Source organism: Corvus moneduloides, chromosome 4 (genome assembly GCF_009650955.1).
Source record: "Corvus moneduloides isolate bCorMon1 chromosome 4, bCorMon1.pri, whole genome shotgun sequence".
Classification (NCBI taxonomy): Eukaryota; Metazoa; Chordata; class Aves; order Passeriformes; family Corvidae; genus Corvus; species Corvus moneduloides.
In genome coordinates this window covers 41,850,909-41,874,490 of record NC_045479.1, presented here as the reverse complement: position 1 = coordinate 41,874,490, position 23,582 = coordinate 41,850,909, and the positions used below count along the sequence as shown (strand labels likewise).

At 39.7% G+C, this 23,582-nt stretch overlaps 1 protein-coding gene across 9 annotated transcripts in view; it reads right to left on the bottom strand.

Annotated features, from left to right (window-relative positions):
- The window catches only part of AVPR1A (arginine vasopressin receptor 1A), a 35,537-nt gene extending 12,255 nt beyond the window's left edge, over positions 1 to 23,282 (bottom strand). For 2 of the 9 annotated variants that reach the window (XR_004239759.1, XR_004239757.1), the window contains exons 1-4: positions 23,150 to 23,268; positions 22,413 to 22,650; positions 21,507 to 21,578; positions 18,145 to 18,343 (exon numbers count right to left, since the gene is read on the bottom strand). The gene's annotated coding sequence lies outside the window, so the exon portion shown is untranslated. Of the gene's footprint in view, positions 1 to 1,718; positions 18,344 to 21,506; positions 21,579 to 22,412; positions 22,651 to 23,149 lie in introns of those variants that run through there. The other 7 variants (XR_004239762.1, XR_004239756.1, XR_004239754.1 and 4 more) reach the window with 7 other exon arrangements.
- Positions 23,283 to 23,582: the final 300 nt, after the last annotated feature.

The following is a 23,582-nucleotide window of genomic DNA, read 5'->3' as shown; positions in this document are numbered from 1 at the left end:
GTTTTGATTTATCTAAGGGCAATTTAATAATGACTCTTGCATTCTCTCCTAGTTAACATACACTATGCCAAGCCAAAGGAAAATACTTCATAAAATTTGGTGGCAAAAGTAATCAGTATAAACAAACTGAAACAAAGTTTAAGGATTATTTCTGTGATACCTTCTCAGAAAGTACTTGACATAGTGAGATGCAACTCTCTTAAAAAAATTATAGTACTAATAAAGGTTGTGTTCAGGCATTTAAAGTAGTAGGAAGGTATACAGAAAATTTATGCATAATGATTTTTCTGAGGGATTTAGCTGCAACTGACAGTGGCACTATCAACTGATTCTAGAAAATGGTGAATTTGTGTAAAAGCTCATCATTGTAAAAAATTGCTTTATTTATCCCAGAACTATGCCAAGAAGCAAAAGCGTATTGTGTTCGAGAATACACAGCTTCATAATTCTAATTGAAAGACAAAGCCACTTAACATTTATGGAACAAAAGTAATAATGCTTCTGTTTATGACAAAATTTATCTTAGTAGCTATCATTAGGAAATATGTTCTAAAGCAGTTTAAAATTAATTAGGTTTGAAACTGTATGCATGTCATTTTTCTCATTTTGAAGAGCCTGCAGATATGCAATATTGGTGGTTGATGCAAAATACTGATGCAACCATTATGTAAAGAAAACACCTCTCAGATGATTTGTACTGAAATATTGTGGCAGCTGAATTCTCACTACCTTGGTAGTTCAGGGTGCTATCATCACAGTTATTTTCCCACAGCATTCCTGAGAATCAGGATCCAGTTTTTATCAGGCTGGAGAAGGTGCAAGTGCCAGCAAGTCTTATGGATGCTTATACACATTCATTTCTCCAGTTTCTACAGGACTATCCTTTGTGAGACTGTTCTCTCCATATAAAACCCAATCCTAATTGGAAGAAAACTGGCTAAAAATATTTTAACCAAAATGCTTCTTCATTAGAATGCCGATTTAAGAATATTGAAGGCTGCAGGTGTATTGCTCTCTTTTACCTAAGCTGCAGCCTGCAACATGTTCAACATGAAGAAGAAATAAAGAGCATATTCCCCACCTATTTCCAGTGTGTCTTCTCTTACCATGTCTCCTGTCCCTATCTGAGCCAGCAACAAGCTGGAAATGCTGATAGAAGAGGCTCTTTTCTGTTTAGGCCTCTCCAGAGAGAAAGCAAAATAAAGAGTGATATTGAGGAAGGCTGAGAAGAATCAGACATGGACAGTCAGAAAAAAGAAAGCTGAAACACCGGTTAGGAAGGTAGGCTGATTTTGGAGCTGTCTGCAGGGTAATGTGTGAGCATGTGAAAGGAGAATCCAGGCAGTGTGAGGAGAAGCAAGTCTGTGTCTGAGGCATGGCCGAGAGATGCTCTGGTGCCCCAACCTTAGTTTCACACACTGATGAGGTAGATTTAGGGAGTTGAAGAAGACCAATAGAATAAAGGGAAAAAGAGTGAATGATCAATGGTATTTAGATGGTGCACTGAGTATCTTGGCTGCTGATTTAATTGTGGGTTTGTTTGGTTTTTTAAACACATGTGGGTACAGATTGATAGTTAGCAGTCCTAGATCAAAAATGGCCTGACTTTTGTGTAGGTATCCAAGTTGCTGTTGCATAAATTGTATCGTGGCAAGTACTTAAGGAGAACTTAGTGATATTAATTACTGCAGCTTCAGGGCCCCTTGAGGTATTCTTGCTTTATACATTAATCTAATTTGGTTTATAATTTTTACTCCAAACAAGTTCTCTACCTGGCAGTTTTAAGCAGACTCTCTTTGCACTTCCCTTATCATCATATTTAGCAGCTTTATATCATATAACATTTCACTTGTTCCTTTTATGACCAAAGGAAAATTTGTATGCTTCTAAGATAAAGAAGGATAATAAAGCAATAAATTTTAGGGGATAGGAGGTACTAACAAACTGGCTAGCATGACATGAGAGGAAAAGCATTTCCATGAGATATAGCCAAGGTATAAGCCAAAGTATATAATTTTATGTCTAATGAATAAACATTTTTAATGGTTTCTGGGTAAGTTTTGCCATTACATTGCTTATGCTTGACTTGCCAATAGCAGGATTAGTAAACCATGTGAAATGGCTTTTTTGGACTAGAGAAAATAGGTTTTATATTTTAATTTTCTGTCAGCTATACAGGGAAGAACAGAGATGTTTGCAGTAGGGTAGCTAGATTGAGATCACACAACAGAGGAGTAAAGAAAATTTGGAAGGGAATTCTACAGCTGGAATCCAATACATGGAGTTTTTCTGAAACTTTCTTAGACTCCTAAGGGTGTTTATATATAAACCTTTTCAAAAGGAAAGAAGAAGAAGCTTTTCTTTATATTTCTCCAGAACTAAAAATGAAATAATCATAGAACTGATTGTTATGGAAGGCTTCCATTAGTGTTTGCTTCCAGTGGTCTTTCCTGAATGCCTGTATCATTTACTGAAAAGTAAATGGCACCATTTCATACTGGTTGTGATTTTCTTTAAATCTTTTCTAACTGGTATGGAAAACACTGTGTTACATATTTCATCTAGGGAAGCCATGGGAATTACCAGGAGAGCATGTGTAAGGAAGGATGTAGTACACATTCAAATACAACAACAACGTCCAGAACAAGCCTTCAAGCATTGCACTAGTTAACTTAATAATATTGCAAACACAGGAACAGCAGTACAACACGTGATCCAAAGCCACATTTGTGGTTAAATTCTTACGTAGTTTAGAGCTTGAATAAATTTGGTATGCTGTATGAAAGTAAGTTCTTCAACATTATGGACTTTGTGTTTAAATTGGCTGCTGTTGCTGTATTTCAGTCCTTCCCGTCCCCTGTCTACAATGTAGCAACAAAATCTTATAATACATTTGTAACACCTATGCCTCTACTTGTAAGAATCGTGATTTTCTCTAAATTCTTTCACCTTCAACAGTATGGGTCTTAATTATCTTATTATCTCAAGGGAGTTCTAGGAAATGCTTGTCCCTGTTTTGAACAAGGGACTGTAGATGTACTGTAGACAGCCAAAATAGTATTGACTTGTAGATTAATTAAGCAATACAGGCTTCCACAGCTTCATTATGTGCTTTTATGTTCACATCTTTTAGTTCATCTCTGTGCAAGAACTTTGATTTTAAAGTGCATGATGCAAAAATGTTGCCTTATTGCTCTGCATGAAGAGGAAAATTCTCTCTCCCATTACCAGGTTTACTTAGCAGCAAAAGCTTTTTTCTGAAAGGATTTAGTTAATCTGCAGAATGAGATATTTTTTCCATAGTAGGAGGAAACAGATAAAATTATGTTGGACTATACAGATCTCTTTAAGCTTTCTGGAACCAAATGATAAGACATTCGCCAAGGAGCTGTTGCGCATAATGCACAGTACTGTGAAACAAGCAGGTACACAGGGCAATAGGAAGAAACTGAATGGGATTTAATACAAGCTAAAGTCTTAGTGGCTTTGTTTCACTTCCAAGAAGTGAATCGAATTTTTCCCCAAATGCATTGGGATGTATGGATACAGAAAGAACCTTGGCGTAACAGGCGATTGCACAGGATACAAAGCTAGGCAGACTGAGCCGCCCCATGTATGTGCTGTCTAACATCTGCTAAGGAACATTGCAGATTTCCTTATGACACTGTGATCATATCCAAAGGTTTTTTATGAGAACTCGAGGAAATTAATTTCCTCAAAATTAATAAGTGTTTACAACCATTAAAAGAAATGCATGCAGCATTTTCTCTTTGCTTATTTTTCATAGATTTCTTATCTTTCTGGGTTTTTAACAAAAAACAAACCCCAAAAAAACACTATACAAGGACTTGGAGCAACTTGTATGTGCCTTGAAGATGCCACAGGAGAGGCCTCCTGCACTTTGCAGAAGAATATGTAGAATAGACCAAGAGTTTTGAATTGCTATCTCTTACTTATCATCTGTGCACTGACTCAAGACAGCAGTGGGGCAGGTGTCTAAATGCTCCTGTAGAACAGAGATGCTTTCCCACATTAGGAGCTCTGGTACCCAGGCCCCACATAAATGCTGTTTATTTTTTTAAAGCAACACCATACAGTAGCTAAGAAGCACTGTAGAGATAAAACAGTTTTTTAGAGATGAAATCGTTTAGAGATGTGAACTGTTTGCCAGAATGACACATGCCTAACATTTTGGGGACTGAGACAAATTTAGAAGTATAGCGTCCCAATTATTATCTTGTGTCTAATTCATAAAAGTGACGTTTGAGTTAATAAGTAAGTGAAGTCTGTCCTGCTTGTACTGTGCATTTTGCAGAATTCAAGTTTTGTTTTAAAAATAAAAACCACATAGATTTTGTAGGTATGAGAACATACCCTATTCAGGCATGGGATCTGCATTATTAACTAAATCTGGAGATACAACAGTGTAACAGTGGATCTGAGAGAAAAGAGTTTCTCTTTAAAGACTCCAAATCTGGAACACATTTATGACTTCAAGGGGCAATATACTCGCATATAACTCTTCTACTAAGAGATAACAAGCTGTTTCTGTTGAAATCCATTTTCAGGAGGGAATAAACTGTGCTGCAGCAGAGGAAATGCAGGGGTGACAGGAGGAGAAACAAGAAACAGGAAAGAGGGAACAGAAGAAATGAGGAAAGATCAAACTCCATTAAGACAATATTGCCCATAATGATGAAATATCTGGTGTTTTGGCTGTAATCATCAAAGGATAGAGGAGAGGTAAGATTTGTAGGTGATATCACTACTAATGATTTGTATCAGTTGCTTTAATGAATTTTATTACCTTTGCCTTCTAATGTGGCCTCTGGTACTGACAACCACCAAAGTTTTCTGTCAGAAAGTTTGGTTGTCTTGGGTTTTTGCTTATTTGCTTTCGTTTGTTGGAAGTACATTAAAGAAATGTTCACTCCTAATTTTTCAGGATTTCATGGAAAATCCTTTAATCTAAACCCCTCAAACTTTTCATTTTTCTGTGAAAAACCTAACACTGCTTGCAGGAGAAAACATCACTGATAATTAACGGTTTTTTTGCTGAGTGATTTTAGTACATATAATACTACATTGAACATGACCATATTTTTCAAGCAAAAAGATTAAAATATGAGCTTCTAACTTCACTGAATAAATGGAATTATTTTCTACCCTAAAGAACTGCCCTGGCTCACAACAACTTCTCTTCTTATTACCTAACTGCTGAACTAATTTGTAATGATTTCCTGCCACTACCTCAGAAGAGAAGAAGTTATGGAGTAAGGGGAATCACACTAAATGTACCCTGAGTCCTGTGATAGGGATCCCACTGGTGGGAGCTGCCCTGCAGCTTTACAAAGTCTCCTACAGTAAGTACAACAGACGAAGTAACACCTGCTGAAGAGTATTTCAAAGAATGACCAGATATGCCTCCAAGGTGCTGTCCCCACTGAGCACAGGGAACAAACTCAGATGGATGCTTTGATCCCCCAAACAAGACTGAATGCATCAGGCACCCCTACTTTGCTCAGGGTTACCCCAAAGGCAGGAAGTTACTTGGCATCTCTTCTCCAGTCAAGGCAGGTGATATTCTAAGCCCCAGCCATCCTCCAAAGATACTGAGGGTCAGAGCCAGCTTTATCTGGACTTTGTGGAAGTTCTGAAGCCCTGGCATACCAGAGAGGGAATGTCTACCTGCCATTCATCATCCAGAAGCAAGATGTGGTACCCTCTGGATGATGTGACAGGTTCATAGTCTAGGGAAGACAAGACTCAGAAGTGGGTTTCCCTGAACTACTCAGCTGAAACTTTTATGCAGAGGCCACACAAAATTGTTGGTTGCTGTGGCAGAGCCTTTGAGGCAGGAAAAGCTGCAGAGGAGGCTGCAATAGTAATCAGAGAGCACAATGAAGCAATGTCAGAGGTGCAGAATTCAAAGGATCCTGGAGTCCATCTGGGCACAAAGTAACTCAAAAAGCTAACAACAGCCCACGCAAATCTTGTCTTACACAGAGGGGACAGGAAATATTTTTTGAATTTGCTTTTATTATGTAGTTCAGACCGGCATTGCAGAAAGTGTGAAGAGAGCAAATAGTAGCAGGCAGGAATTTCTGGAAGCAGGTGGGGAATGAAAAGAGAAGAGTCTAATGGAAAAGCAGGGATGGAGGTGGGCAGCAAGAAAATGCTTGTCAAAACTACAGCAGAAGTAGGACACAGCAAGGTAAGGAGAGGTTAAGATTGTGCATGTCAGGAACATGGACGGGAGAGAAAACAGATCTATTTCCTGACTCTTCTTAGGGTAAGGCATGATGATATCATGGCTTCTGTTGCAGTGTTTTCTAGGGCTGTGATGGCAACAGATGGCTTCATGTACTTCTAGATGGTGTCTGTTGCTGAGATGAGGGGGGAAAGTGAGGTCAGAGTAGGTGCACAGGGCCTGGAAGACATTAGTGATGCTTCTGCTATGAGGTGCTTCCACAGATTGTTAGGGCATTAGCAGAGACCACAACATGTCTGTATCCCAGGGTCTATGTCCAGCTGCCCAAAGCTCTGTTCCACTGAGATCATGAAGGATGCAGGATCAATTTCAATGTGTGAGTGGCCTGGGTTCAGAAGTGTTTAGGACTCTTGCCAGGGTCACTGTCAAGTAGACACGTAGTTTGGATGCAGCTACCTCAATTTGGAGGCAGCAATTTTCAGTATACAGACAAAGCTTGCCTTTTCGCCATATGGTCAGAAATCATTGTCAGGCTCCCTCTGGTTACTAATCTGGTTATAGACATGGTCTTCTTGCAGACAACTGAGTTTATCTGGGAAAGAATCAACCTCTACTCCACCACCTGGCTGGTTTGATCTCCTCTCTGCAGTTCCCTGCATTGATCACCTGTATATGGGCCTCCACATTCATTCTGCTGAATGAATGATGACTTCTGTCATCACCTATGAAAAAGCGTTACCTTGAATTTCTCATCACCTTTGTCCCTTTAGAAGTTGCAAAGGGGTTAAAACAGCTTAGTGACTGTAAGCTCTGCTCTGTAACTCATTGATGTTACTGGTAGAGCCTGGAGAGAAAGTGACAGCAATGTGTGTACATACGGTGGGGCACTACAGCAGCAATGGCAGTGGAAAGCATTGCCTTACTTGAGAACATCCCTTCAGACCCTATGAAAACACAAGCAAGAAGGGAAAGAAAGAACACTTTGTGAATGGCAGGTGAAGGTCAGGTGCACATGCCTACAACACACACCCACACTTACTCTCTCTTCTGTTCTGTTTGACACATTGATTGTGGGAATGTGTGCAGGACTCCACTCACAGGGAGAAAGTCTGCCAGACCAGAGGGAAAATACTTATTCCAAGAAGACAACGTTTCATGTCCTTCCCTTGCTTTTTATGTAGGATTATGATAGCCTCTCAGCATTAAAATAAACTGAAATGCTTCAAGGCAGTGCTATTTAAATTAAAGTTAATTTTATCCTCCTGTGCTGTGGAATAAGCAAGTATTTACCAGTACTCTAGGTAGAAAAGAGCTAAGATGAAATATGTTCTTTGTGTGTAGAAACCTCTTTCTGCATCAATAAATATAGCAAAGCCAATGCCTGCCATGTCCTAAATTCTTACACAGGTTTCTGCTTTCCATCAATTTCAACAGATTCACTGACACCCAAAGGCTTTGTTATAAGGGTTGGTAACTGCCACAGTAGTGGGAGGCAGAACCATCCATTATCCAAATGACTTTGCAGAAAAGCACTAACTGATATTTTAATTCTCCTACCTGTATTCCTGGCCATCTTCCAGTTCTGCATGAGCACCTTCAACCCAGGTTCCTGGAGCTGGAAATGCACCTGCAGTTTCAACACTATTCTAGACTATTAACACTTATGACTTGGAAGATTTTAATTAAAATTTCATATTAATAATACAAAACACAAAATGGTTTGTTACTGAAGATAATTTCACACAAATGTAGACAGTTTCACACAAAAATTCTTACATTTTCTTCCACTAGTCTTCACTTCTCCACTACCACGAGAAATGATGTAACGTTCAGTTTTATGCTATATAGTAGATACAGGAAACATGAATGTCTCCCTCCTTATCATTCCTTGGCCTGTAGCTCCTGGCTAAATCACCCATTTCCCTCTTCTGCCCTCAGGCAGTATAAACAATTTCCCTGCACTCTTTGCTGGGATCCAAGAAACAAATGATCAACAGAAGCTTAAATCTATCACTAGCATATTTGGAGATAGAATACACAAGATATGGCCTGCATACTTGTCCCAAAGAAAAATGGGGCTTAAGTTGTGACTAGCACCATTGCCAGAAGACGAAATTTCCCACCTTCAGATCTTAGGCATGGAACATGTTTAAATCACAAAATACAGAGAATTTACTGGCGATCTCAGTAAAGAGCATTTCGCAAAACATCAGGGCTCCTATGCACCTGGAGATGGAAACTTTCACCCAAAAGTCCATCCGAAGGCAGAAAGACTCTGCATTGTGTTGAGGGGGAGGAGCTGGGTGATCCTTCTCCCCAGACAGCATACAGCACCAGGAGATCTATCAGAGAAACTGCTCATGAGGTGGAAGGAGAATTGTAAAAAGAGCAATAAACCCACATGTTCTTTCAAATGTTCCTGAAGTCTTGCAGAAGCACTTGGGACCTGGCTGCAGTGACACTTCTTTATGTCACCTGGGGTTCTGCCTGTGTCCAGCCAAGGATGCAGCAAATGTTACCCATTTGCCATCAGGACTGGCGTGCAAGAGATCTTTTCAGCTGATTTGGTTGGAGCTGTGGGTTTGGCTCTTCCTGATGCCTCTCATGCTTACTTCCTTTGGTGAAACTAAGGCTTCACATGCAGAGTGTATCACCTGTACCTCCAGAATCAACCTAGTCCAGTGAACAGGACTGTGTTCTCCCCTTCCCCCTTGCACACCTCTTCATCTGCTTTGGGGGGATCCTGCACTAAAGTTTGTGATCAGAGATGACAGAATTAAATTCCACAAGCTTTAAAAGAAACTTTAGAAATGCTGGACCATTCCTATCCTCATTTGTCCATGACTGTGTTAAAATATTCAGTTTACACAGTGTTCAGCATTGGTGCCTGTCAGACCTGAAGGTTCTGCTTGCTTATCCAGATATCAAAAGCAAAAGGTAGAACACCCTGGGCACTTGTACTATACTGCTGCCTTGCAGTATATCTAGTTGTCTTTCATTTATGTAGGAAACCTATTTAAATTTGATGCACCCTTTCTATTTGGTGACACCACAAGCAAGCAAAGAGCTCTTGTACCTTTCAGTAAACCTGCACCACCCTTTCAAACCCTGCAGTAGATTGCAATTCAATTTCCTATTTGCATAAGAATATTTGAGAACATTCTTGCACCTTTTGAGAAATATGTGAGGCACTAAACCCACTGTGCTTCCACATGACCTTCAAACTGAAGGTCAATCCATATTCTCAATACTCTCATCACAGATGGTAAATTTGATACCACACTTCTGGCATGAAGGACCATTTTTGTGTCTAAAATAAAATATAGCTAAATGCTCTAAATTTTGCCAGTACAGAATGATTCAAGAAAAAAGCACGTTGTTCCAAGACCGATGGTGCTGATGTGGGAGTTCAGAAAGGTGGCTGAGAGAATTATGGGACCCAGTCATTGGAAGAAATAATTATTACTTTACTTCTGAGAGACTTGCCTGCTTGAATTTGACCTGGCTTTTCACAGAAATGGCGCTCCCTGGCTACCTGCCTGCACTGAGCAGGTGGTGTCAGAAACAGAACCAGCACACCACAGCTGAATTTCTCAAGCCAACATAGAAGACCAAGTAAGAAGGATAAGCATTTTTATCACTACTCAATTCTGAAACGGCCATCGCTTCTCTACATTATTTTCAAAAGGGAGTGAAACTAAAACTAAGCATGATTTACTAACTTGAAACTTTAAAGGGGGAAAAGAAACTTAGAACTGAGAAGATCATATATATATATTATCAATCTCCAGGCAAATGAGTGATAGAAATTTGGAAATTAGATGGTAAGTTACCTACTGCACACAAAAACTCACAACCTTTTCTCCTACTATCTGTTTCCTGTCCTGTCTGCTAGCAGAACAGTTACCTGATGACTTACAACAGGAGGACACATGCAAAAGCTAAATATAGCTCAGTCATAAGTGTTTATATTTGAAACATCTGTACAAATGGATACAAAACAAATGCACTGCAGCAAAACACACACAAAACACAGAGAAACCCATCACATGACACCAGGATCTGCAATCTGTGCACGTTCTGAACAAAAAACCCCACTTTTTGCTGTGAGCATGATCAAACAGGTTACCCAAAGAGGTTGTGGAGTTGTCATCCTTGAAGAGGTTTAAATTGTGACTGGACACAGTTTCTGGCAACATGCTCTAGGTGACCCTGCCTGACCAGGTGAGTTGGATCACATATCTCCAGCTCTCTCTTTCCGCCTAAGGACTTCTGATTAATTTGTGTAAGTACTAACACATGCAGTTCATTTAGAAGTAGTAGGCTCACATGTCATGTTACACACATACCACTTCCACTCTCCTGTGTGAAAGCACAACAGGAGTTCATGCAGATCAACAGTTTGTGAGGCCCTGGTAACCACCTAAACAGATTATAAGGTATGTTATGGAAATAGATTAAAATAATTTGTTCTTCTGCCTTGGTCTGCCCATTTGTCTTAGTAATTTTTGCCCCAATTGCTTTCATTGACTGCAAAAATCCCAATTATTAAAGACAACACAATATTGTTGTTTCCTTACTGCAAGTAGCTTATCTGGGGAATGTGTGCAGGATAGGAGGGAGCTTTCTTACGTATGCTCTGGGCCCTTTTCACATCACTTGTAAAAAAAATGGGCTAATATTCACAAAACACTTTGCTCTTTGTACAAGCACTTATGAAGTGGACACTTCTATTGTGCTACCCTGACAGGAATCCTTTTTGTATCTTTTGTATACTCTCATAAAGAGAATGAAGAGTCTAGTTAAAGGGGATATTTTGTGGCAGCTTGCTTTATTTTACTTTTGTTTTTAATGTGTCATTATTGTATGGAAAAATGGAATCTGTCTTGCCATTTTCATTCCCAATTAATCTTTCCTACACTGGATGTCCAAAGGGCTTTGGGTGATTCCTCAAAGAGGCCATTTCTCCAAGCCAGGAGGACAGTTTCCATTTTGGTGACTTGTACTGCAAGGTCCTCTCTGTTCTCTTTTCACAAGCCCATATTTGTAAAAAGCTTGTGTCAGGATGGCTCTATTGGTCAGAAAGAGGGGCTCTCTGAATCTGTACCCTATCACAGTTGCTAGTTGCCAACACCCAAAGAGAAAAACGTGTATCACTGTACATTACAAATATTTTCCCTCCAGCAGTTTGAAGAATAAGGATTTTAGTGACCCAGAGAGGATTAATGTGTTTAAAGACTGTCATGGGTTCTTCTGGGAGTTTTGTTCAGTTGCCATTTGAACTCCTTGAAGTTCCAAGGTGGCCACGTGTCTGCCACCTGTGTATGTGGGAAGAATCAGAACAAGGACTCTCTTTTATATTGAGCATACACCAACTAGTTTCTCTCAGTGTCTTTCATTTTTGTACTAAACAGACACTGAAGGACTATTTCTTCAATGCTAGTCATGATTTCAGAGACTTTTGTAGTATCTCATCCCTCAAGATAGTTCTTTTCCAGTCAATCTGGGCATTCCTTGCACAGAATATATTCCATACTTTGATCACCCTTGTGGTCTACCTTTAAACTTTTCCATGGGTACCACCCATTCTGAAATGGAAGAAAGGAGACATGGCATTTCAGATAAGAGCAAACCATCAATTTACACAGTGGCGTAACTGCTTTGCTATGTTCCTTTCTAATCCCCTCTAATATACAAGTGGGTTTTTCACTGCTCCCGACTGTTAACCTAGTAGTTTTCTAGAAACACTTGTAAGACTAAAACCTTGCTTGAGAGGCAGGGCATGCTCCTCCCTGGAACAGGGATGACTGGACAGTAGTAGCCCTGCTTCTTAAGTTCCCATCACAGTCCAAATTCCAGTTAGTAGGCATATTTGCTGAGGGGTGGGCTTCAGTGGTCAAAGATGAACCCCTGTTTCTTTGCAGTTTGCTACAGTGGGCAAAAGTCCTTCGATGATTTTAACAATGTTTAAGCCATTAACCATTTCAGACCCTCACACCTGCCCCTATAATCATGGATTCCCCTGTTCTGATATAAATTTAAACCAAGGTCCAGCACAAGAAGGGAATTTTAAAGCGAATTCTTGAGCCATGGTATATCACATGAATTCTTGTCCACATGTTCTGGTCAGGGATATAGCATGGCACAGCTCTGTAAAGGATGGAGCTTTGAGCTTCCCCTGCATTAGTGTGAACAGAAAGCTGACCACAGTAGAGTAAACACATCCCCTTCCCAGCACATTTGGTACCTCATGCACAAGTCAGTTTTCGGAGAGCTGTATCTCTTCCTTGAAACAAGGCAGAACCACATCAGATATCCCTGAGGCCTCTGTGGCAAGACGACAAGCACAGTACATGCATGAGTGTTAAGCAAAAATCAACAAGCACCTTTCACTTTTAATGATGCCTGATGCCCCAAAGCTCTTACTACCCTGTCCATTTATTTTTCCTTTTTATCTTTATGCAGTGACAATGTTCAACTTTGCAACAGATGTACTGGTGAATGCCACAGCTTCTGAAGAGTCAGTAGATGGTTATCATAAAAAGTAATTTATATCAAACCACACTCCCCAATAAGGCATAAGAAAAAGCCAGTCAGTTCCATGGCCCATCTTTAAAAACATTTCCGATGCTTTCCTTAGCCATTCTTGGAATTGTGGTGTCTGTCTGCTGAGTTTTTCCTCTTCCAGAGTTTAACTTTCACCAGTACTCCCTGTATTAAATTTGACATTTCCCTGCATTAGCTTTGACATTACCCTGCTTTTGTATTCTGGAATAACTTTTCCTTCAAGGGTAAGCATGTACTTTTTCCTCACCAAGTTTAAAGTAGGTAAAGCATCCATAGTAATCTCCCAGTGCTCAGGTAATTCAGTCACTGTGTCTTCACCCAGGTGGTGTTGACTTAAGTTCTACTCCAGGCTCAGTCATTTGCCTCCAGATCTGAGATCCAAATAAATCCTAGTCCATGTGGGTTGCTCCAGAGCCTATGTTTCTCAGACTTCAATATGTCATCAGAAAGGATCATCAAGACTAAGTATATTAATGATAAAAGGGCAACTATTCAGGAGGGAACCAGCCAACCTGAAAGAGAAAAGTCAAGTTATCAAAAAACTCCCAAATGTACAAATATTTTCCTTGGTGTTCAAGTGACATGTACAAGACGTTCTTTGGCCTCATCTGACAATGAACCTCTTTGTCTGTCCATGCATTTCTCTGCCTACTTTCTTTCGGGGAAAGAATGTTGCCAGGACAGAGCAGGTCACAGTGATAATGACTGCAGACGTAGTCTGACTGCTGAAGGTGGATACTCCTGAAAATCTGTTGGCTGGTTCATGGAGAGAGGAGAAGGCTGGGACAGTGCGAGGGATGCTTCACCAGGAGGAGGAGTCCTACAAGGACAAGGCAGTGCTATTACAGAACAGTGGAGTGAGTACAGTGGCATTTTCCCTTTCCCACCTTGCTGAAAGCAACTGTTCAAGACTGGTTTAGGGTGAATTCAGGATGTGCTCAGGGAGAGGAAACTAGGAGGATCCAGAGGAAAATGCTCCAAGCTCTCTGGAGGAAGTTTAACTGTGGCTGTTGCAGGAGCCTCTCAAAACTGGAACAGCAACAGAAGATGAAAAATACAACAATGTTCACATTGCATGTTAGACAAATAGGCATACCATGGACACTGTGCATGTATTTTTTATGCAAGAGAAAGAAGACGCATAGGACTGAGAAAGAGAGATGGCTCATCATCCCAACATTCTGTAATTCAGGCAAAATGCATAGTGTCAGGAGCATATGTCTCGGTATATTTGGACAGCTTAGTCGTAGAATCCCATCCATATAACAGAAAGTTTATAAGCTAGGATGGCTATCAGAAGATGCACAAACCCATATTTTGGAAGTTAAGAATGGTACCCAGAGTGGGACTGACTGAACTTGCACACATCTAGGCTGCCTTTCAGGCTGAATATACAAGATATTCCTTCTGGTTCATAACTTTCATACTGATTTCCCTGTCCACTCCAGTGTCTGCAAATAATTTCTACCCACTGGCAATACAGATAAGAACTATTTCTCCAGTCACCACCACACAGAACTAACAGCCAAGGGTTCCCAGAGTTTAAGTAGTTTATTATGGCCCAGAATTTAAGGCTTCCAGATAACTGTGACAGTCTATGGAGGAAAAAAAACTTTGGGACATTGGAAATAACCTTGGTTGTTTAACTGTGTTCACCACTGTGAATATCCTTAACAAGGTTTACAAACAACCTTGCAATCTCTAAATTAGGGCATGACTGGAAACAGAACACAGTCATTCCCTGTTTTCACTGTTTGTTAGTTTCTTGGAGTTGCTGTGAGTAATCAGACTTACAGGCTGAAAAATGAGATGTGCAGAAATCCCTTAGTTCTTCATTAGCAGGAAAATACTAAATTAGTAGGAAAATGGTCTTCACCTAGAGGGGAATTTTAGGAGTATTCATCGTCCCTTTGTGTATACCTGAAATACTCTTCCTTGATAATAAGCTTGGAGCCAAGAATTTCTCTTAATTCTTGTTCTATTGATGTGCTTGAAATGAGATTAGCAGAAATTCCACAAAAAAAAGAAAGAAAGAAAGAAAGCTAATTCTTCTTCCTAAACCTAACAATTTATTAAAATATGGAACTTACTTACAATTGGCTTTTTCTCTTTTAATAAGGCTTTAGCTTGGGTTTGGGACAATGCAATGAAACTTGTCTCTGTTTAATACAAAAGGTATTCTGCAGTGGCACAGTAGGATGGTTCCAGCTGACCTCTATCACATCTGTTAAAGATGCTATTTTATCCTGTAAGAAGACTGAAGACATTCAGCCAGACTTCTCATCAGTCTGGTTAAAAAGCTCCAGACTGAAAATGAATCACAAGAAATTTAATCATGCCTTATAAAATAGAAACACTTTTCCTCTTCAAATAAAGTATTTTGTGATGGCTAATATATCACTTGTCTCTCCTCTTCTGCTTTAGCTGTGGCTCTAGGCATTTTTTTCAGGAAAACAGTGAAAAATCAACACAGTTTGGGGAAAAATGAAGGGTATACAAACCGAATATATGAAATGCATTTACAAGAATAACTTTTATAAGAAAGTTTAAAAAAAGGCAATCATGTAAGCCTTCATCTGAAAGAAATACAGACAAGTATTAAGTATTTTTGCATCTGTTAGTCCAAAAATAGACATTTGCAAGCAGGAAGTTTTGGCTGTGCTATTTTGCCATTTAGTTACAGTATCAGAATTTCAAATTCTGAAGAGTAGAATATTAATGTATTTTAGAAAAAGGACTATATTTCTCACATAAAATATAACAAAGTCCGTACGATCACAGTCTGTTCTCATCACATAGCCATAATACTTACCATAGGATTTTTTATGCACAAGATAGAAGTAAAAGTTGCTCTTAGAGGAGAAAAAAAAAAGGTTGAAGTCTATTAAGTGGCATAACTAGTGCACCTAACTAAACAGGAAGTCCATCGTGTGTGATAAATAACACAGATAAAAGAATGCTTATATTGTACAGAATTTTGATCAGAAAACAACCCTTGAGACACAGACCAGGGCAGAAAACTATCAAGATATTACAACTAGTATCATGTCTATAATAAAATGAAATTCTACCTGAAGTTCCAGAAGAAAAAAAAATAACAAAGAGTAGTTGTGCACATTATTTTTATGTCTATAGAGCACAATGCTGAAGAAATCCCATCATGCTTTGACTGTGAGTGCTGGGATAAACCAGGCCAAAGAAGGTAAGTCTGCTCTTCTCATCTGTACTTTTAAGTTTAGAGAAATTACGAAACTGTCTTTGATCTGCCATCAAAAGGGGCAGCTTCACCTTCCCCAACCCTTCTAGCCAAGGATCTCCCACTTACAGTACCAAGAGCAGTCTTAGATTGTTAGGTCAGTTGTAAAACTGCATCCTCCAAACAACCTTCTTAAATGTTTTCCCTTTGGACAAATCCAGTAACTTGACAAACTGTGTCTAAATCACCTACATAACAGGAATTACCAAAGCTTCCAACACCAAAGTGTGTCTGAATGGGACAGATGATGGTGGAATGCTGCTTTCCTGTGAAATGTGTGACAAATGCAGTTTAAAAGCAGATGCCATTTCAGAAAAGTCTCATAATATTAGAAGTTCACACAACCATTGGAGCACTGATCACCTCCTTAAATCATCGAGGAAATATTAACTTGATTCGAGGGAGAAGGGAGCTTTCTCATAAAGCTGCCAGTATTGGAACTGGGGCATGAAGTTTTACTAAGATATTTCTGAGTTCAGTATTGCAATACAGAATAGAAGCTCTCATTTTGAAGGCTGCATACACACTCCCTTCTTTTAGAGCTCACCACAGTTGACCATCTCCTCACTTGCTTTCCAATTACCCGCCTCAGCCTTCGGAACACCAAACATCAGCCAAATACCTTCTCAGAGGTCATCCTTCTCAAATAGTGCCTCCTGCATTCCCAACTACCTCTAGGAGTAATGGGCCTACTCAGATTCCAAGGTGAGCATCTTTCATGCAAGTTTTGCTTGGATGGTTAAGAGTCTACTGACTGTACTACTTCAGTGACATTGGGGACTTCCCTACAGAGGTCTACAAACTGGGCAAGGTTGTGGCGAGTGCCCTGAGGGTATGACCAAGAGCAGTAGGGTGTTCTGTGGCTGCCAAGACATGGGCATGCAACAAACAACAGACACTCTGTGAGCCTCTGGGAAATGCCTCTGTCCATGGACAATACCAAGGGACAGAAGGAAAATGAGAATGGAGTCCACTAGAGGAGAGGTGTGCTCCTGAGAATCAGATTCTCTGAATGGGAAAAAAAACCCTAAGAAGATACCCAGGGTCACAAAAGCAAACAGGGTGCCATCATGCAAGGGAAGAGGATCACTTTGCAATTTGCAGTTTTACAGCAGCATCTGCAAGAAGGCAAGTGTAGACACAAACAAAGAATCAGTCATGTTATATTCTGATAAGAGTTTCTTCCAGTGAACTGGATCCAGACAGAGCCCATGTCTTTCACCTCAGCTACTCCTGTGTCCAACCTCAATTACACAGCAAGAGCTATACTGTTGAATTGCAGTCTGAGACAGTGAAGAAATATCTCTTCTAGCTGTCCTCTCTGAGAATTCATCACCTCCCTCGTTTTGATGTGAAGGGACTATCTTTGGTCTGGGTGAAGTGTAACTTTTGTTGACCCACACTTTCGTGAATTGTGTGCAATATCCCTTTGCTGGTATAAGAGGTTATAGGCCCAGAAAAGACAGGGATGAGGGACTGGGACAGGCCCTGGTGAACAAGTAAAGGAATTGCTGTTGATCTCAGATGACACAGAATAATAATGCAGAGGACCAGTTTAAGGGGTCCATCTCTGGCTGCCAAAGTTAGGGCAGATGAATCTCATTCAGAAACCTCTGATAAGTCCTATGGGTTAGTTATTACGTTTGTCAAGACAGGACTTGGACTGTGCTTGTGTGGCTGGAGTGATAATCCCTCTGCCATCTGTTTCCTGGGAATCACCAAGAAGTCACCAAGATGCTGTGATGATCTCATCTGTTGGAGCTAGCACAAACTGTCTTGCCTCCACTGAATTTGGGTTTTGGCCATGGAGGCAAGAAGTGCACCAGCCTGTACACTCCTCCAGGGCTGCCACAACCAGCAGAAAATAGCATGATGTAAAGACAATTCAGGCAGCACATGCTGTGTTCAAGTGGAAGAAACAAACTATTTTTGCTTCTGTCATCTTCTTTGTCCAGCAAACTCCCAACTGACGTTTGATACGTGGGAGACAAGCAGAACATTGAAATCTGAAATGCTGACGGATGCTCCAAGGAAGTGACATGGGCAATTTACCTGGTCCTCCTCATCCTTTTCCCCAAGTCCTACAAGCTGCACCACACCAGTTACCAACCTGTTAACCCATACTTTGGGAAGAGCTGGTCCCATGGTCTTTTTTCCTCCTGGTCATGCTGCACCATGCTAGATACCTGAGCCAGCCCAGGCCTCCCTTCACCTACTTCAGGACTCCAGAATTATTCAGGCTCCAAGACTTCCTCAGCATTCCCTGAAGTATCTTTCTCTCCTTAGCCAAGACAGGAACATCTAGTCACCTAGAAACATAAAAAGTGGAATTTAAAGGTTCTATTAGAAGCAATAAAAAATTATTATATTTATCTTACAAAGAAGATACCAGATAAGCAAATACAACTGAGTTATGACAGGCTACAATTCGCTTAAATTTAATACAGTATAAACATCAAATTTCAGCCAAAGAAAGTTAATCAGATCATAAAAATTTGTCTAGACATTGTCAGATGTCAGACTATGGAGACACAAATCTATCTTTTTAGTAGAAACACAGAAGATATTAATATTGAATCAGATTTCTGTAATAAACCACAAACCATGTTAAAAGCCAAAATCTTAATTTCGCAGGTATACTCTGCCTCCCATCTCTATGGGATTGCATGTTACAGACTCCTGAAAGGTTTTAAAAAATCTCTAACATATGGCAGATAAGATTGTTACAGTTCCATTCTGAATACATGCACAGGCATCATCTGCTCTGCATAACACTGATGTTCTTCAGGGTGCCACCATGTTCTCTATTTAAGAAAGCAAAAGGAGCATTCCCTTCCATTCTTTCCCTGAATATTCATGCCAAAAATTCTTTCCATCCCTGATTACAGATGATTTACGTTGTTGTTATCTTTATTATTAGAGAATAAAATATAACAGCAACAGTAATAAGATTGATACTGTTCATTATAATTATCAATATTGATTATAAACTGTTGTGGGGAAACAGAAACAAACAACTTTCATAAGTTACTGAATTCTACAGAAAGTCACACAGCATAAAAAAACATTTCCTAATTGCAAGAACAGGGAAGACTTTTATCTACCATGGCACTAACAGTGAACGACGTCTTTCCATACCATTACTTGCAACTTTTGAATCTCAGACACTTCAGCCAGACACTTCTTGATGTCTAAAGTCTTGTAAAGCACGAGTTAGTTTGAGATATATAACTAGTGGGCAGCGTGTTGCAATTAAGGTGTTAAAGTGTGTAATTTCCTGTTGGTGTTGCTATCCAACTTGTTTTGGATTTCAAATGCATTTCAGCCACCAACTGATAATGTTCCATCCTTATTAAAAATATTTTTGTATATTCAATGATAGACACTCTTTTTCTGTTCCTAGGCAAAAGTTGTACTGAAATCTGGAGTATTTAATCTGTTTTTATTACTATTAGCTTTTATTACTGTTGGTCATTAAGTGTAATTTTAGTAATCCATTTGGCAAGATGTATGATGAAAGATCTTAAATTTGCTAAACCAGAGTTGACCCACTCTTCTGCATTTCAGACAAGAGAGGCAAGTGTCAATGGACCATCTACACTCATTTCACACTCTTTTGAATGAAGAATAGGAAATTTTATGTATCATGGCTCATTGCAGAGAGACTTTGGATCCCTTTCTAGTCAATAAAGCAAAATAAGCCTTTTGTAGTGTGATCCATCTTACTGAAGATTTAGGAATCAGCTCTATAGATCCTCCTTTCATGCATACTTCTGTGCTTGGGAGGGTCTTAACTGGAAATTTTCCCTAGAGTCCTAAATGAAAACGTGTGCATTGAGGATTTATCTTTTTCTTAAAGCACTCATTTTGATTTGGTTTTGGCAGGACTGAATTTGGTTTTTTGCTTTTTTGGGGGGGCTTTTTTTTTTTTTTTTTTTTTTTTTTTGCACATGCTCACTACCGAGATTCACTAGTATTTCCAGATTTTGGGAAGGAAAACCAGGAGATTTGGGTGATGAGAGAGAAAAGAGCCAAGGGAAGAGCTCAGAAAAGAAGCAGCAGTATTGAGATATCATACATATATGGACAAAACATAGGGATGCACATCACACATCTGTCCCCCTTCTCATTACAAAATTCAGCATTGCCACAATAAAAGTCCACATGTGGCCAGGCATTCCTGTACTTTCTGAATCTCATCTTCTTTTCTCTTTCTTTCATAAACATAGAAGATCCTGAGTTTCCTGGGACAGTGCTTATCAAACAGTCCCATCTAAATCCAACAGTTTAGATCCCATCTCTTGGATGGGATCCTGAGCATCAGGCAGGTGAATGCAGGACATCACCAGGAGCCCAGTGCACACAAGGGGTGTAGTATCATACTGTAGGTATCTTATTCAGAAGCAACTAATTACAAAACACAGGTAAGAAGACACCCATGCAAGCACAACTGTATTCCACTGACAGAGCAGTGCAAAACAGCTTCCAGCCAAACAGGCAAACATGGAGACAGAGAAGCTAAAGAAGGGGCAGATGAGCAGCCAGGGCACACTATCCCCTGAGAACAGCATTGCCAAGGGGCAGTATGGGGATGGGGAAGGATACAACAGGGAGAGGAAGAGCAGAATGCTGACTCTTATGGAGTCAGCAATAAATCCACTGAGAAATTACCAAATTCAAATATGAGAGCCATCTTTAACAGACTTCCAGGACCTCTATGAAAACTCTCTGGACTGAGCTTTTTGAAAACATCTGCTATGGACCAATCCTATCTAAAAATCTCTTAGAAAAAATTGTTTTCTTTATTTTTTCACTACATTAGACTTGCCATTCAAACATCCATTCTTCCTATGGTAAATGGCTGTACTTCTTAAGTAATTTTTTTATTATCTGGACCAGTAATTTAATTCCAGTAATTTTCGACTGAAGGAGCTATAGTCATAACTTTTAACACAGAAATGCTGTCTGCAAAAGACCTCTAGACTGTGAGGGTTATACTGAGCAGTCTTGCCTGTATAATTTAACCATTCACAGCTAAGTAAGACCGACTATACACCACAGAACTGAGTTTTTTTAATTCCTTTGCAATAATAAATAATAAAGTGATTGACCAAACCATTTTTGTTGAAAAAATTACATAGCATATTACAGTAGAACTGAAATATAAATGTAAGACTAAGAAATCTTTACATGGCTTGCTACTTGGCTTTACAGTTTGTGAAGTACAGCAATTATTTAATTGCTAGTAGAGTCAATATATAATATATCTCGACAGTCCTTATCCTACTATTGCAGTAATTGCAGTGTTCTCTAGATCAAGATGAATTTCTTTCTATGGTTATAGAAGCTTTAGTTTTCAAGTTTCTACAAAATAGTGGCGATATTTTTGGTGACAGGAATGGGCTGATTTAATACAGTAGCTTCAGAAAAGATCCTAAGCTGTAGTTTTCCATACAGAAGTTTTGGACTCACTGTGAATGATCTCTTCTACATACGGTGGTATTAGTTCCCTTGTTCACATCCAAAACTTCCCCATGGAGGGACCTGTAATAATAGTGACTATCATCAACACAAAGTCTTTGGACCAGCCAACATTCACCCTACTGGTCACCTCATTCCTGACAGCCCCTTAGCCCTATGATCTCTATCACCAGAGTGTCCTGACCCTGGCAGAGGGTGTTTTTTTGAGGGGATTGGCTAGAGCTTCCTACAGAGTGCCTCTGCCGGCAGGACAGCCAGCCTAGTACAGCAAAATGAAAGTGCAGCACATCTCATTGTCCGCAACCAGCTTTGCAGGGAGAAATGTTAGGCCAGAAAAGTACCAGAGCAGGAGTCTGCCAGCTGACAGTGACAACCAAAATGCTACTAGACATCTGTTTCGCAGTACTGTCAAGTGAAGACAGTCTCTCTAGGGAGAAACAGAAAGCAAATAGCACAAAGGGTCATGTTGAATCATTTGCCTTACTCCAAAAACCAGAGATGGTTCTCAACATAATTAAACAAATGCAATTTTTTCCATCACCAAAAATCAATTCAGCCAGCAGAAAATTGTGACGGTACTAAATATACATATGGAGGAAATAAGAGTAAAGTAATTTAATATATGATGTTTCAGTTCACACATAATTTAATTTAAAATTGTTTTTAATTTTGCATATTAAATTTTATGCTTTGCTTCAGTAGAGTACCTCAACAAAGTAATTTCTGTAGAGATGAAAACCAGTGCTGCTGGGATTTTGGATTTAGTAGCTTTCTGTACATAGTTGCAGGAGTCTTGACACTTCGATACAGAACTAATTTATAAACCTATTTTGAATGCATATATTGTGATTGAAATACATTATTAATGTCCTTTGCAAGTTGATGGAGAAACCTTACCTTGTCGGACTAAGTGTTGCAAACAGAAAGTTCAATCAGTAGAGAAATAATTGGTGTACAATCAAGGCGTAGGAATATCTCTTGCTTCTTTTACCTTGCCTGGATATTTCATAATGATAGCCAAAAATATAAAATGCTTTGAAGGAATTGTGATCCTCCATTTTTAAGCCATTAACTTTTGAAACATGTTGCTTCAGATATACCCTTTCCTGTATTATTCTGAGAGGGTGCAAGTCATCTGTAAAAGCAAAAATGGAACAACCCTTTTAAGAACATATTTGAAGGCAACCACTATTAATGCCTGTATAGTGGCCAAAAGATAGCCTATACATCCTGAGCAGAAACTGACTTAAATTCCAGTAAATCCTATTTCAGGTAGAAGACCATTAACATTATTAAATCAGTAGGCCATTAGGGGAAACAGCAGGAGCACAGTGATGGTAGTGACATTTTTCCTTAGTTGGTCCCAAAACACAGTCATGATGTCTCTGTTCCCTGGTCTCCCATACTGCTTAACGGGGTGCCATCAAGGTCCAGGAATTGACTTTCAAGTAGGAGTAGTTCTCCTGCTCAGCTCTGAGACAAACAATGGCATTTACTGCAGCAACTTGCTTCGGAGAACAGGATGGGTCCCTGGAAAGTCTACCTCAATGTGTCTCCTTGATTTGCCAGCTCTACTTCTTTCCACTTGGGAAGATGTCTCCTCAAGGAATAACACCTAAAAGCAGACAACTCACCTTGCTAAGGAGTCCAGGGCTGCAGCCAGGTCTCTGCAGAATGAAGTGAAATGCAGTCTGACTGGCACAGGGAGCTGGCGAGCTTCGGAGCTCAGCCAGGGCCTTGCTCCTCGGGGGAGGGAGCGTACCAAGCATTCCACCACCTGGACGACAGCAGTCTCCTCCACATTAAAGATAGTCTTGAAACTGTTAAACTGAAATAAAATATTCTTTTCTTGCAAGACCATTTCACAAAATCTCAAGTGGGAGCACATGAGAGGAGAGTAAGGTTATAGGGAGAGAGAGGTTCTTGACATATTGAAGTGTATTTATGGGTGTTTTGACAAGCAAAATTTTCGTACTTGATACTTGAAAACAAGCCAGGCCACCACCTACAGTATGAGTTTTATAAGAAAGAAACATACCATGACACCTACTTACCTAATCTTGGGGA